The sequence below is a fragment of the Numida meleagris genome, chromosome 9, assembly GCF_002078875.1.
Source record: "Numida meleagris isolate 19003 breed g44 Domestic line chromosome 9, NumMel1.0, whole genome shotgun sequence".
NCBI classification, from domain to species: domain Eukaryota; kingdom Metazoa; phylum Chordata; class Aves; order Galliformes; family Numididae; genus Numida; species Numida meleagris.
The window spans coordinates 7,375,999-7,386,795 of NC_034417.1; the positions used below are offsets into that span (position 1 = coordinate 7,375,999).

General features: G+C 41.7%; 1 long non-coding RNA gene across 2 annotated transcripts in view; it reads right to left on the reverse strand.

Annotated features, from left to right (window-relative positions):
• Window positions 1-10,759, reverse strand: part of LOC110403572 — a 34,048-nt gene extending 23,289 nt beyond the window's left edge. Inside the window, exon 1 of one of the 2 annotated variants that reach the window (XR_002441742.1) lies at window positions 10,645-10,757. This is a non-coding gene — a long non-coding RNA (uncharacterized LOC110403572). Of the gene's footprint in view, window positions 1-10,644 lie in introns of both variants that reach the window. The other variant, XR_002441744.1, reaches the window with a different exon arrangement.

A 10,797-nucleotide genomic window follows, 5' to 3' on the forward strand; every position in this document is an offset into this window, starting at 1 on the left:
ACATGGGACATATGCTGCCTTAAGACTGATGGCAAGGCATGTTGCAAGCATTCCTGAGACAGCAGCTACAGAACTCAACATTCTGTTCTTTTTAATACTATAGTTTTTCCTTTATCTTGCAAATACTGTACTGCTCCACAATCACTGCAAATGGGATTTGTATCAACCTGAGGATTTCAGCAGAGTGTGCTGTGAGAGGTGGTGGCAGCACTCAAGAAAACACATTGCTGGGGAACTGATGCCTCTTGGAAGTGCCAGCAAGCAGATGTTTACTACCGAGTAGCAAGTCACCAGTGATGACTATTTCCCAGTGGGACAGCTGCTAACTGCTGCCTGCAGCCAGGGGCTGAACCTTTCCACTAGCAGCACCTCCTGCTGATGAGTTGAGCACCCTGGATTCTGTAGTCTATGACGTCTTTCTTTCTTCTGTTCTGAACTCTCAGATGAGAAAGAAGATCTGAAAAGCCTCATATTGCTTCTTTATGAATCACAGCTGTTCTTACCTGCAGAGTTTGCCGATAGAACAGTTATGCCTAGTTGGGTAGCTTATAGGACATTTATTCCTGGGAGTATTAGAGCACCAGCTGTAGTGTCTATTTATAAAATAAACTCTAATTCAAAATTCATTATTCCTTATGTTTGAATTTAGGAACACTGACAAATTATTCTTCAGAGATAACTGAGAAAATTAGGCCCATGCTGAAAAGATAATTATAAAGTAGTCTGAGTATTTGTTAAAATGAATAGATGTTAATTACGAATGGAAATATATTACATTTAAAAATATATAAAAAAAAATTCTAACAATTGGAGAGCAATCAGTTCTGAACTGTCCAGTGGTATGAAAGCTCTACCAATATAGTCCATCAGAGATGTCATTCTTGCAGTCAGAATGGGAACCACCTGCATTTCCTTATTAAGTTACTGCTGGTTAGTACATTTTACAGCCCAGAATCTTCATTTTCATTACAGTAAATAAATAATAAAGCCCTATTTTTCAAGGAGTTTGCAAAAGAAAACTTCAAAGCAAAACATTGTTCTGTGACCTGATGCCATATCACCTGCCTGCTGTCTGCCGCCAGCCAAACATCTGAGCTTTGGGTAGGTGAGCTCAATGGGACACTTATACTGAATGGCCTCATTAATTGAAATTCCAACATTGCTACTTCTTTGTTTAGCTTAACAGAGACATCAGTCTACTGTATTTGCTTATCTGGTTTTTGGATAGAAGGACCAATATTTTGGAATACAAAAGCCAACTTTCTGCCATGCTTTGCAGGTTGCTCAGCCCTCATTAAGTGGGAAAGCAGAGTAGGGAGGGAAAGGATGCTACCTGCAGCTGTGGCAATACATCAGGTACGTGAGATACCCTTTGCACTGCAACAGGTGAGCAACAGTTCTTTATGGATGAACTCCTCTCCCTATCCTGCTCAATTCAGACAGCAGGTAAAAGTGACGTCTCTGTTAAGAAGCAGGCTCTGTGGCTGTATTATGGATGTATTTTCCTTTCGTCTGCAATCATTGTCTCAGGATCAGTGCCAGACAGTAGTGTATCCTCTGTCAGTAAGAGGGAAGCTGTAGGTGATAATGCTCTGGACGTCTATATTGCAATGTCCTACCCTTTCTGTAATTACTGTACTGGGACTTCACATTTTCCACCCTGCAGAATTAAGAGGATGGAATTTAAATCTGCCTCTCTACACATGCCAGTATGCTACAGCCCCAGGTAAACAAAGCACAGATTTGACCAAGAAAGCTACCAAACAAAAAAGCTTTCCATTTACATAGGAATGCACCACTGAGACATACAGAAAATGCAAAAACTAGGAATCTAGCAGTGCCTTGCTAAAAGCTAGGGTTATTTCTAGCTGGCAGTAGAGGTCTGAGGAGCCTCAAAAAGTTTGTGAGGAAGAGTGAAGAGTGCCCATTGCTGTCTGGCAGATTTCTGCTCTTGCTGTCCTGGCAGCAGTAATAGTTTGGGACACTTACTCCTGGAAGAGCCTGAATCAAGCTGCCAATAGGGTATTTCAGTGAGATGTGGTATGAATCCCTATCTGGCCAACAAGAACGAGTTGAGATGGTGTTCTGGCAGTGCTGCAAGGTTGTCCAAGTCCCTCAATTTCTGTGGAGAGACAACTCGAGCATTACATGAAGTTGATCCAAGCCACAAGTTGGGTACAGGGAACGTTAAATAATATGATCATCTGCAATTCTGAAGGATGGAAGGGAATTTTGGTGGGTTCCTATAATTCTGCCTTGTATGAAATTGGTGCCCAAAACACTGGATTCCCCTTTAACTGGAAACAGTTATAATAGAGTTGGAACTATGCAGAGGTCATGTTAATAGAAGGGTTTTGAATTTTCATTTATCTGCATAGCAGTATACTGGGAGAAGAGGATTTTCATGAATTAAGCAGCAGATTTATGGCTGGGCTGTGAGGCGGTAGCACCACATGAAAGCAGGAGAAGTGTTGCTCACGCTGTAGCTCACTACGGCCATTAACAAATTGGATTTTGGTGTGTTGGTCTAGGAAAATAACTCCTCTGGTTTGCTGAAAGCTATCACCAAGGGATGAGTGGCAGAGCTTAAGATATGCTGGCTCCTCACTTTTTGCAGTTTACAGTCATATTAGATTAAAATAATCCCACTGGACTGCTTCGTCACAGCCTTCCCTACGTTAGATTACACAATTTAAGTTTCAAGTAAGATAGTTCACAGAACAGACTGTAAAATAAAAATATACTTATTTTATATTAGAGAATATATCGTGAATTTTGGCAACCATCATTCTTTGAAATAGATTCTGAGAATTCACAAGTCAGAAACAGCTTGCTTAGTCTCTACCAGCCAAAACACAAGACAAAACACAAGACCTACAAAGTCAAGGCAGAAGAAATCACTTGAGATCAACTTTCCAGCTTCACGGAAGAAGTCAACTCTAAGCTTGCGTGCAAAGTATCTCAATTAAAATTATTCTTCAAAACAAAAAGCAAGACAACCTCTGGCTTGTAAGAGGAAAGAATTCCTATACTGGTTTATACAAAACTTTACAGAAAAATGGACACATTAAGGAGGAAAGCAGCCTCTTCTTTTGTGTGTGTGGGTTTGGTTTTTTTTTTCGGTCTTTATTTTTGTTTGTTTTTACTACTGCATCTCAAGCTTTGTGATCTACATATGGTAAGATAAAATCAGTGATGAGGGTCTGCGCATTGAAAGTCATTAAAGCACAACCCAGGAGTCCACTTCTGCAATTTTAAAGGCTCAGAAGTACACGTGAGCCTAGACTGCCTCCATGCTTAGCTTTAGAGCACTGGTTACAAATGGATAAACACCCTGGAACCCAGCAAAGTGTGGTGGCTTGCATCATGTCCTATGATTTAGAAATTTCAGCTCAGGTGATGAGGTTGCTATGTGTAGTTGGGTTGACTGGGAACAGTCTTTTAATAGGAGCACTCCACAACTTGGTATAGCGTTCAAAAGGGTTTTAGGGGTTTGTGATGATGTTTCTCTTCTGTAGCTCAGCTAGGTAAAAAAAAAAAAAAAATAGAGCCCAGCCCTGAAGTTGCAGTTAACAAAATGACAGAATTCCTGTAGAAACTGTGATGTATAGCTCCCTAACATGCCTGTCTATAAGTTTCACATTTCAAATTGTACTCTCTAGACATAATGTACGTCAAGCAATTAAATCCAGTCTGGTGTTTGTGGACAGATAACACATATATTTTAAATAATTAGTTCCACGTTCTTTTCTCAAAATCCTGAATTTCCTGTGAAGCCTGGGGATTAAGGAAGCTGCTCTCAGATGTAATGGGTGAGTACAGCATCTATGTAACTAGGTCACATTGTGCTTAGGCATATTTAGTTATCTTTTCTTGTGTTCTTCCTTATTTTTGTTGCCCACTAAACAAAAGAGGTAATTAAGTTTAATTCACAATCTCCTCCTAAAGGACAGCAAAATTCTGAGATTTCATAGTGTTTTTTTACTGCATTTTCTAACAAAGGTATGCTTGTGAGATATTTTCTTTCATTTTGATTTTTGTTGCTTTAGTTGCATTTTCCTTTCTTTCATAGTATACAGACCCACAAATTCAGACAGTAGCCGGTTTCTGCTTCTTCCCAGCAGATCTCCTATTACTCGGAGATTGTTGCTTGTTCAAAGTAGCTTTCAGGTTTTTTGCTACTATATTTCAGTTAATATTTTCCTTAAAAATGAAGACTAAGCTATAGCTGCCAACGTGAATGGCATAGCACGCGATGTCATGCAGCAGTCCGCTCAATTGTCTTCCAGCATTTCCTTGTTTACCTGCTAACTGTGGAAATGCTCGGTATTTACTGCAAAGACATGAGTTCTTACTGTAATAATGTCGGTATCATTGCAGTGGAATAACAGTGGCTGGCTGCCAGGTGCCCGGCAAACCACCCTTTCACTCCTGCTCCTCAGCAGGACAGGGGTAGAAAATAAGATGGTAAAGTTCGTGGATCAAGATAAAACCTGGAAAATGGCTTGCCAAATGCCATTATGCGCAAAACACTCAACTTGGGGAAGATTAATTTATTGCCAATTAAAAACAGAGTAGCATAGTAAGAAACAGACAAAACCAAAAACACCCTTCCCTCCCTCCTTTTCTTTCCGGGCTCAACTTCACTCCTTCATTCTCAGCTCTTCTATCTCCCTCTGCTGAGTGTTGCACTGGGATGCGGTTGTGGGCAATTATCAAGTTTCATCTCTGCTGCTCCTTCCTCCTCATGCTTTTGTTCTGCTCTAGCACTGGGTCTCTCTGGCAGGATACAGTCCTTCACAAACTGCTCCAGTGTGGAGCAACTGCTCCTTGCTGGCCTGTGGTGGATCTGTTTGGGAGCTGCCAGGAACTGGCCCTGACACCAACAGCCCCTGGTCTCTGCTCACAGAGGCCACCCCTACAGCATCCCCACTGTCAAAACTTTGCCACCTTCACCCAATACAAACATTAATGACACTTCTGTACTAAGATTTGGTCATGCCTGCTATTTAATTCAGCTTCTAAGCCTCCTGCTCTTAATTTCCTTAGAACCGTAATAGCAGTTGAAAAACTTCACTACTGATCTGGATGGAGAGAAAGGCAAGTATATGAGGAGGCAGCAAAATTAATTGTTCCTTTTGACAAATGTGTTCTTGATAAAATCTGGCCCACTCTCGCCACTCTATCCATATTCTTCTCAGAGAGATCAGATATACCCAATCAACCCCTCTACAGAGTTGTCCAAAGAGAAACTAGTACGGTAATACCAAAGGAGATAGTTGCGACATCCAACTTGGAGTTCTGTGACCATGAACTGAGGAACAGTATTTTGTCTCACTACTAAAAATTGTCATTTTTAATTGTAGACAGTGAACCACAAATCGATGGATTAAATCTATTCCTTTGCATGCCCCTTTCGCTAGTGTAATAAGATAGCTGTAGTCAAACAGATTGTCCCTTCCTTAGTGTAGAAAGATGTTATTTACCCATCTGTAACTTGGGTTTGAGCAACCGTGCTGTGTACGGAGGTTGTATGTAATCCAGAACAGTTCTACAGAGGTACTGAGGGAAGATTTGCCAATCTGTCAGTGACTCTGCCTGATTCTCTGAGCTGCAGTTTCCGTATCTACTTAACTCTTATTAGACAAGCAGTCCTAGTGCTTGAAATTCAAGGACTTCATGGATCCACCCCAGAGAGAGCACCAGTGTGAGGGCATCCTGTGAACTGTTCTTTCCAAAGGCATGAAAAGCAGAAAAACAAATACATTTCTCTATGTTGGAGTTTTGGTAAGACACCTTATGAAAAGAATATGGTTTTGTATAACAAAGTTGGTGGCATTGTATAAGAGAAATGAGACAGCATATCCAGGAAGATTCTCTCTAGTCACTAGTGCATGCAGACAGATACAGGTCAGGATGTACAGTGTGTGTTCAGGGCTCTCACTGCAGCCAGCTCTCAGCTAATACTGAGGTACAGGGCTGCCATGAGAGAGTACTCCCACATCTAAACTAAGACTGGAGAGTTTTTCTGCAAGATTTCCTGCTTGCTTTGGGGTTAGCATTACTACTCCTTTAGCTTTATGGCAAAATTTCACTTAGGCAAATCTACACTTGAAATCCCATCAGAGCCATTGCCTAAATTTAACTACTTACAAATGCACTGATGCGTAGGACAGCCTGGGATGAGGCTTTCTCATGTTTATACACACACAAACTTTGTAACCCTCAGCAAAGATATTGTCAGAGTCTGGATCCAAAGACAGTTTCATAAGCAATAATTGCAAAGATCAGTATGGCCTTTGCAGAAAACCAGAAGGGGTTCTTAAGAGAACTGTGTAAGCACATGAATTAAATGCTTGTCTTTCTTTTTGTTAAATCGTGATAAACAGGAAAATGTAAAGAATTCAAGATGATAATCCAGAAAGAGCATGAAATTGCATTTCTTTTACTTCCCCACAGAGTGTCCCCACTTCACTATTCATTGCTCAAGACAAGAACACTTGTTTGAGTAGAGTAATAACCTATTTTGTGGAGAAGCCCACAAAGGTTTGTCAAACATGTATTTGTCTGTGTTTAAAATGTATTATCTGGATAATATGGCAAACAAGTTTCCATTCGATTTATCCTAGAGGAAAAGGACAAAGAAATCTTCTGTCCCTTGATGGCATGAAGACCAAATGAGGTTTTATACATACACACCGATTTATGCATATATCTCCACTGGATTTCTTGAAAAAAAAATTGTGCTTTGGTATATAAATACAATAATGAAACTAAATAATCGGGTGTTTAAATGCTTAAGTTCTGCATTTATTAATGTTTATGCATGGGGTATGAAATCTTGGTTTAAAACTGATGGAGAAATTGTAGGTTTGAACTTTACAAGTCATACGTATTGTTGGCAAGAGTATCTGAGTGCACTGAAGTTGTTGTTCCTGAAATGCTTGAACATGGCTGTGTTTTAACTGCAAGCTGAAAAGGTAAGCGTGCATTCAAAAAGTGCATTTTTTTAGACATGCTGAGTTTAAGAACTGCCCAAAAGTTTGCTTTCAATATTAAAAATCTTGTCCCAGTATAGATATGACACTAGAGTGCAATTCACACACATTTCTTGGATATTTTTTTAATCAGCCCGCTAATACATTGCTTTGGAAAGTTTAGAAAGATGTATTTTATCAGCCAGTGATTGTCAGCTCGATAAGATGAAGGCATGATCTTTCTCAAGCCTTGTAATTGATTTGAAGATATCATGCACTATATTGAATAAAATTAATGAAATGGACCAAACAAAAAAATCTTACATTCTTTCACAGAATAACTTGTAAAGCAATCTTTTGCACTTTTTTCCCTAGTTTTTTATTAATTTCAGATTAAAGTTGAATCAATTAATTGAATTAATTAGATTGTGATTTGTACTTTATATTATGTAGATAAATGGTTAATATATAAGTTTAGACGTTCCTAATTTCTGTTGATTGAAAGCAGAAATGAATAAGAAATGGGCTTGCGAGACCTGGATTCCAGCACTGTAGCAGATGAAGCATTCACCAGTAGGCAAGCAGCTTGCACCAGAATAGCTTCAATGACTTGTGCTCAAACTATTTCAGTTGCAGTTACAACCCCTGTCTTTCCAGGGCAATACCAGATAGGTAAATATCCAACTAAATAATAAAAGCATGAAAAATGCATATTTGTTTCAACATGCATGTGTTTAGTTTTACTACCCCAAAAAATGCAGATGAGGCAAATGAATCTGGAAGAGGCGTATCACTAGCGTAACAAAAAAACCTAGATTTTTAATGTTTTCTCAGGGCTGACAGAAATTCCATCCAGCCTTAACAGTTGTATTTGTCGCAGTAGTATTGTGAAGCAAGTATAATTTGTAGAACTAGCACTTTAATTTGTATAACAGGAAAAAGAGCTTCTAGAAGAATGAATTATTCTCCCCCCTTCTCATAATCGGTAGGGAGGATCAAGTCTACTGATGCTGGCAGGCTGGCACAGGCAATTCGGCTTTGTTTCCATGTGCCACAACACCTGCACAGGTGCACATGCTGAACCCTGACGCCACCCACTCAGGCTGGATGCACTGTACTGCACTTCTGCATGAGCCTGCTGGACTTCAGGTCTGTGTGCATGTCTCCCTGTGTGTGAAATCTGTGATCAGCTGATGGGCTAAAGCTGTGCATGCTTAATCACTTGCGTGACATTTGAGGAGTTTTATATTTGCCCCTGGTACTGGATGTGGCAGGGTTAGACAGTTCAGTCAGCCTCCAGCTTTTTTTGCCTACCGGTATCGTGCTTTTCTTCTTTCCTATTTTTTTTCCCTCCAAGATGAAATCCTGGCCCCTGTAATATCAAATGGAATGCTTCTTTCACTTTTTCCTCTTTTTAATTCCTTAAGTGTCAGTACATTTCTCTGAGGTGTTTTTTTTCCATTAGGACATTTGTATACATTTCTGTGTTGTCAATCAAAACAGGCTTCTACACGATTCTATTTGCTCCTGAGATATGCAGTAAATACACGTGAAGGATGTAGTAAAAATCATTTAGATGTTAACTCTGTGCTGTGGATCCATGTCTCATTGATATTTTTCTCCTGATAATGTAGTGCAGTGCTGAATGTTTATATGCTATGCCTATGATTAGCAAAAGAACATCCTTTACCTATTGCTACTTTGTACAGAAAGCCTCTTTTAGTAGCCTTCTGGTTAGCATGAATTCGGAAGGAACCTAGAAGTCACCAAAACAATATCCTCTGCCTATAGTTGGTGATGTTTTCAGGCCCAACACATCACACAATTGAAGTTACTGCTGTCTCACCAAAGCCTCCCATTTTCAATAGCCAAGGCAAGTAATAAAGCATGACATAGTATTTGCTCACAACCCACTAATCTAGCAGGAAGCAAGAGCTTTTTGTTTGGTTTGTTATTGTCAAGAAGAACATTAATTCAGAGTAACAGAATCATTCAAGTTAGAAGGGACCTCAGGAAGACTTGACCTAGACTCCAGCCTTCTGTGAAAAGCACAAGCCAGGCTGCTCTGGACTTTGCCCAGCTGGGTCTTGAAAATAATTCTATAATTTATTCTGTTCCTTGTCCTTGCTTAGCCATGCTATATTCCCCCCCTCATATCCTGTTGGAACCTCCCATTTCAGTCTATGGCCATTGAGTCTCATTCTGCTGTTACCCACTTCAGCGAAGAGCCTTGCTCTTGGTAACCTCTACTTAGGTACTAGGAAGCTGCTATTAAGTACCCCTGAGTTTTATTAATTAATGCAAATCTTAGAGTGGAAGAAATGATGAATTAACCTTAAGGACAACTAATGAGCTGCACGGCAATCAGGTGGTCAACAGTGTGCGATAATGAGAGTTTTCACAGGCTTTTGGAATGTTTGAGATGCTGCTGTAGGCACCTGAACAAGTGAATGAATTCCTTTTCAGACACTGCTTCAGCCATTTCGCATGTAGCTTTAGAAGTGTAAAGCTGGTCTAACAGGATTCTCGCAGATTATTTGCTAAAATCATCAGCACGAGTTAAAACTGAATTTGGATGAACAGCAAAACAGACCATTTTTTTTGCAATTAGAGCACTGGGTTAAAATCTGAATTCCCTGCTCCCATTTCCGATGCAGACAGTCATCCCCTAGGAGCCCTTACAGACTTGGTGACATCAATCTGCACATCCATAATTACAGTCTACACGCTATTACAAGGCAGCCTTGCACAAAAGCTTGTGCAGTCCTGGGAGAATCATCTAGGCCTACAGCGAGCTTCATCACAGAGAATGCAAATCTCTTCACAGCTAAGACGTCCTCCTGCAGATATAGACGAGCTCACACCCACCTCGCTAATAACAAGCCATACTTCTCTTCAGCAAGATTACACAAAATTAACCAGAAGATCTCATGAGAATATCAGCAGTGTGCTGTACTTCAAGGTACACGCATGCTGAGATTGCTGCAAAGACTGTGGACAAATAAAAATGATGTCTAGGGAAAGGCAGAAACTGACATCAAAACAGAACGACTTTATTTAGTTAGAATTGCAAAATGCGAAAGCTGGAAGATTGTAACAATGGTAACGCTGATGTATTAACCTTTTTACGAACAGCATTTCCTTTCGTACCCCCTACCCCAGTGGTCTTCTGTGCAAAGTGCCAACCGCACATCTAACAGAGCGCTCTGGAAAAGCGCTGTGAAATGACGAGTGTCAGCACAGCTGGATGGACATCGCCATCCCGCTTACGGGAGGATAAATCCTTGCTCGGGAGGTTTTTGGTACAGTTATTGAATAGTTTTGGCCCAGGATGAGGACTCCACCTGTAACGCTGCTGACAGCCGTTTAGGAAGGCAGGACGGGCGGCACGAGGCGTTTCCCGACCCGCCTGGCACCTCGCACGGGCTCAGGGCGTTCCCGCGCCCCGGGCGCGCGCTGCCGGGCTCTCCTCGGCGCCGCACCTGTGTGAGGGAGCCCCGCCCCGAGGAGGGCCCTCCGCCCGGGGTGTGCCCACCTGCCGGCTGCGAGAACGCGGAGCTGCAGCCCGAGAGGTGAGAATCGAGCCCTGAGCGCGTGTCGTGTTAGACGTTATGCGGAGAAGCCGTAAAACCTCGGCACAGCCGGGCCGTGACCTGAGGAGTATTACCTGCACGAGGTGTGACTTGGATGACCGCGGCGACAGCGCCGAGAAACCACCCGGAGAGCCCCGCGCGTCGCCACCGGCGCTTCCAGTCAGGGCGGGAGACGCCCGCCCCCGGGGCCGCGCGCTGGGTGCCCCCCCGCAGCCGCCGGCGGGGCT